The 5,828-nt window shown below is 29.3% G+C and overlaps 1 long non-coding RNA gene across 1 annotated transcript; it reads right to left on the bottom strand.

The window, feature by feature from the left end:
• Positions 1-1,637: 1,637 nt before the first annotated feature.
• On the bottom strand, positions 1,638-4,039 carry LOC130986806 (uncharacterized). The gene is made up of 2 exons (XR_009089399.1): positions 3,741-4,039; positions 1,638-1,985 (listed from the first exon to the last, which is right to left on the bottom strand). It is a non-coding gene; the product is annotated as an uncharacterized LOC130986806 (long non-coding RNA).
• Positions 4,040-5,828: the final 1,789 nt, after the last annotated feature.

The raw sequence follows: 5,828 nt of genomic DNA, 5'->3' as shown, positions 1-5,828 counted from the left end.
CCCTGAACCAGAGTTGTGGGTTTCTTCACTCTCCTCTTGTTCCATTTTTAAATTCCAAATTTCATCAAATAATCTCCTAATTTCAATCTCGGAAAGAAGCCCTTTTAGCTTAACCAATAATAAAAATTTCGGTGTTTTCGTAAATGATGCAATTAGCTTGTTTCAGACAATGGTTAATTATGAATTATGATGTCACCGCGACTTTATGCTCTTGTATACGTTAACATGTCAAATAGTTGTTTCAATTTGTTTATTGAAGTGGTCTTGAGTACAATCGATTGCATCGTACAATTGGGTTGCACTCTGACCCGTATCCTGACTCGCATGTTTTATATTATTATAATTTATTAAATATATGTGAATTAAAAATATACATTCTAATTTATAAATACACCCTAATGTAGCCAAAACCTTTTAGTTATAGGAAATTTAGCCATACAAATAAAAATAATAGTATTTTTAACCAAAATACTCTTTTAGTATGTAATAGTGTAAAATACACTATTACACACTTTTTCATAATTATACACTTTTACGTTATTACACACTTCTATGAAAAAGTGTGTAACATTGTAAAATACACTATTACACGATTTTCGCGATCATTACACGATTTTTGAAAAAGTGTGTAATAGGGTATTTTACACCGTTACACACTTTTACACAAAAGTGTGTAACAATATTAAGGGTATAATTGTACATTTACATCAAAAAAGACTAATTTTTTTATATTTTTATTTGAGTGGACATTTTCTCCTTTTCTTATACAAGAAGGTCTAATTGAGCCCATTAACTCTAAAATACAAACCCTAGTACAACAAGTATTTTTTTACAAAAACAGAGACCAAGACTTTTTTATTTTTATTTTTTTTACTAATCGGTTCCTCACTACGGCAAACCACCCAACAGCAAGTTTCTCCCTTTATTCTATTCATTTACTCAACATGTAAAGAAAAAATCATTCAATACTTGTTTTGCACAATATGCGTATGTACAGACGATGCATACCTATATGTACATATGTTCTTACAAAATTGATCAAATGCAATTTAGTGGATGTATGTATTCGTGTGTTTCCTGTTGGTCAGCTGAAGGTCTTTATACAAGAATGATCTGGGTTTTTTAGTTGAAATTTGAAATGAAGCAAGTAGGGGAGTTAATTAAAATGAAACCTTTAAGTGTTTCGTGTGAGTTGCTCGAAGTCTGAAATGGTTGGCTGCCTGAATTTGCTTGATTGCTGAGGATTTGGAAACGTAAACATTATTTAGATGAAAGGATGTTATCCTCAAGGAAAAATAAGAAAACTGATTTGCATTTTTAACTCTGCTATTGAATGCTGTTAGGGAGGAAGAGAATGTTGTGAGCTGCTGGAAGTTGCAACAGTTGCCAAAATGAACTGCTCTGGTCTTAAGCAGAGGGATGTTGGAGGAATTGACAGCCTGCCTTAAAGGTTGAAGGTTGGTAAAGAGTAGGGTTGCTGTGAGTTTAGTGTTGATTGGACAAATAAAATCTTTGAATTACCGAAGCTGTAATAATTCCTCAGGATTCGCTAATTAAATGCCCGTGTAAATGCTTGAATGCTTAATTAAATAAATATGCAATGCATATAAATTTAAATAAATAAATTTTATAAAAGATTTTGTAAATCATTTGTTGGAATTAAAATAAACCATTTTCTTAATTCAGCCTGAATCATCTTAAATTCTAAGTTCAGAATTAATCTAAACTTAGCTATAAGGAAACAGGGTATTACAATCACATGCTCACAGTGCTATGAGTAACAACATTAACTTGACACGGTTGCTCATCCGACATCTTATGAAACAAATATTTGTAAGGGGATTTGTGAGCAGTTTAACGGCAGCAACGACAATAACCAGGGCCCCCTCTAGATGAACGGCCACTACGTGTTCCACAGCACCTCCCGGACGGGCACCTGTAGAACGGTTCCATGATAACCTCATTTTTCTTCTCACCTTCCTTAGCTGCAACAAAACTTTACTCTACTTCATCTTTATATTTATAAATTCAAGGGTTAAACGAATTAAAATACGCAAAATTGATAGTAATCAAAATAAATAAAGAAGAATTCACAGTAATAAAAATTGATATAATATCTGAAAAAACAAAAAAAAAACTAATAATAAATTACAAAATAAAAATTAAAAAAAATAAGTTTTAATATTTAAATAAATATAATATTTACATTTTAAATCAAATATTTACATAAAATATATCAAATTAAAGCTTTTAGCATGATCTTTAATTTGATATGCATATTAAATGTTTTATAATTAATCAAATTTCATAATTTTAGAAAGAAAATAAAAACTAAAACAACAAATAAGAAGATCAAGAAAAGGAAAATAAAAGGAAAAAATATAATTTATAGATAAATCTTTAATTTTATTATAATCATAAAATTGCCACTCAGTTATGAAGAAAATGTTCTGTAATTTCTCAAGATTTTAAATATGATCGTAAATAAGTTTATACTTAAATAAAGAATAGAAAAACCATTTAATTATCAAGAGCACTTTCATTTTGTTTTGCATTATTGATCTTCCAAAAATTAGAAGTAGAAAAAATATTACGTATGTCTGATTTTGGTAACTAAAATTTATATTTTAAATCCATTATGTCATATTATAAAAGTAGTATTAGACTCTCTCTCTCTTATGAGAGCGTGGTATTTTTTTATTTATTTTTTTTTTTTTTTGAGGAGGAAGACAAAATATTTATTCACAATGTTATTCAAAAAAATATTCTTAAGTTCAGTAGGGAAATTCACGGTCGACAAATAGATCGACAACAAAATCTAGCAAGCTAAGCAATAAAGACCTTTATTCTTTGTTCTATAAACATGAACAACTTTTAAGGGTTAAATTGTACGATAATAAATCAATAATTAAAAATATAATTATACAAAGAGGCACTCTCCTGTGTAACCGGTTGCACCGTGCAACTGATTTCTGAATGACACTACTTCAACATACAAATGACACTTGAAGATCTTCAAATGATGACACTTGAAGATCTTCAAGTGTCATTTATATGTTGAAGTAGTGTCATTCGAAAATGTTCAAGTGTCATTTCTCGAATAAAGTAGTGTCATTTTGGCAATCAATTGCACGGTGCAACCGGTTGCACAGGAGTATTTGTGTTATATATAGAATTAGAAAATTACTAACTTAACCCATTATGGCAGCCATAATTATGGCCATTTAGCACCACTTTATTTTTATTAGTGCTAAAAATAAATATTGTATTTTCAAAAGGCAATTGAGGCCTCCCATTTTTCGGCATTTTTTGTAGTGATAGTTTGAGGATCTAGGCGAATCAAAATTAAGTATTTTTGGCAAATTAGTTAAACTGTTCCATTTAATTAACTCAGAAAGACATAAACAAGAGCTATTGCACACAAGATAGGACTTGCATTTCTGCATAGCACTCTTCCAATACATGATATTGCATCCACCTCTATAAGAGTAAATGCATAGATTAATTGGGGTTGATTTGCTTTTGTTTCTATCTGCTGAAAATTCACATCACTACGTCTACAACTGTTGACAATCGAGAAAATTTTGAGTTTTTGTAGGAGAGAAGAGCATTCAGACACTCTAGTATATAGAAAAGAAGCCAAAAAAAAGAAAAAAAAGTGCCTTCAAGCCTATAATTTCAATATATATATATATATATACATAATTGTATTATTAGTTTGAAAGAAAATAAATGCTTACATGTCTCTCTATTGGGCGTCTCAGTGAGTTCTGTAGTGGCTGAAGCTTCCGAGGAGATGAGAAGCACAAAAACTGCAGCCATAAATACATTTCTTTTCGAAACCATTTTTTAGCTATCACAAGTTTGTGTGTTAAGTTTTCCACTCTCTATATTTATAGATAACTTCTTCAACCAATAAATTTATTCGTCGCAAAACTCAATTGGTTTTCAACGAGAGAAGACTGCGTTAGTTTAATTAACTTGATAAATACGTACGTATTAATTAACAAATGATTAAGAATGTACAAATGACCATCTCATATATATATATATATATATATATATATATATATATATATAGGGAGAGGTTCAAATAAGAACCACTAAATAAAATTAGAACGGATAACCATTTTAAGCCATTCGATCATCAAGATCTACGGTGGATGCATCATCTTGGTGAATGAATGCAGATCCTGGGTTCGAATCCTGAAGGGAACAAAAATTTTATTATTTTCGGATGCATTAAATTTAATAGCGAATGCATTAATTTATATAGCAGATGCATTGATTTTAATGGTTCTTATGTTCTCACGATAAGTGTGGTTCTCATTATAACTGCACCATAGTATATCATAAATGATCAAAGAGGAAATTTGTCATCAACTCCATCTTCATCAACAATAGAGAATTTTATCTCCGACACAGAAATGATCGACAATGAAAATTTTCAAGAAGCTCAAGATCCATATGATGATCTCAATAAATTTTTGTTAGAAGACATCAGACACGAGTAAAACACGACATGAAGAATGCGTAATTACGCAAGCAATGATGTCATTCCTCTAATGAAATTCTACTATTTACTTTTTGACTTTGTAGCTTTTGCTTTTGAATTTTGTGATTGTTTGTCTAAGAGTTTTCGCTATATAATAGGCTAGTCCTCAAATGTTTGAGGCGTTAGAAAATACTCTCTCTCTCTCTCTGTCTCTCAGTCTTTGTAAACATTTCCTGCTTGTGTAAAGTTTTGAAGAAATTCTTCAAATATAAGTTAATGAAGCTTTCTTTTATCATGAAATATTATGAGTTTAATTCCTTCTGATCGTAAATATATTTTTTATGCTCCTTATGATTATGTTATCTTATATAGTAATTGTGCTGATTATTTTAAAAAATTAAAAGAAAAAATAAAATGCATTAATAATCTTATAAATTATCTTGAAGGTGTTCTAGAAAACCCAGAACTTGACGATTTCGTTAAAAACGAAATTTATATTCCTCAATTAAATAAAGCTAAACAAAGCTTAAAAATCTTTGAAAAACAAGGTTCATATTTATCTGCTGCATAAATATTGTCTGCTTAATTAAGCAATATTAAATACCATTACTCTGATAATATTATTTCCTAATTAGGAAATATCTAGATACCACGCATAGTGTTATCAGAGCTTATGGGTTATACTGAGAATATTATTTTTCGTGAGAAATGAGAATAATTGCATAAGCCAGTATATAATGTTGCATAAGCTGCAATATAATACTGCATAAATTTTTTATCTGGGTTCGAATATTGGAGGGAGCGAAAATTTTATCTAATTAATTGAATTTTGTTATGCAGTCATTACAAGCATCTTATGCAAATTACAAGCATCTTATTCAACATATATATTGACTTATGCAATCATTTTTCATTCTCATTTGATCTTCTCCCTATAAATATATATATATAGAAGGGTTCAACAGATCAGAAGCTAAATATTGTGGAGAATAGAGAATTCGTAAAATAAAAACGAACAGATCTATAATTTTAATGAGCAGATCAATGTACCACATGAACAACAATTTGCCAAGGGTTCGAATCCTGCTGGTGGCAAGTTTTTCTTTATTTTTACTAAATACGACTGTTCATTACTTATGTTGATCTGTTCGTAAAATAAATAGATTTGTTCATAATGAATAAAAAGATAATTCTCTATTGAACTCAACCCTATATATATATATGGGTGGGCTATATATATATATATATATATATATATATATATATATATATATATATATATATATATATATATAATACGAAAATATATCCTATCATATCCTTCGTGGCCTCA

Source organism: Salvia miltiorrhiza, chromosome 5 (genome assembly GCF_028751815.1).
Source record: "Salvia miltiorrhiza cultivar Shanhuang (shh) chromosome 5, IMPLAD_Smil_shh, whole genome shotgun sequence".
Classification (NCBI taxonomy): Eukaryota; Viridiplantae; Streptophyta; class Magnoliopsida; order Lamiales; family Lamiaceae; genus Salvia; species Salvia miltiorrhiza.
The sequence above is the reverse complement of the archived record's forward strand: the minus strand, read 5'-3'. Positions and strand labels throughout refer to the sequence as shown.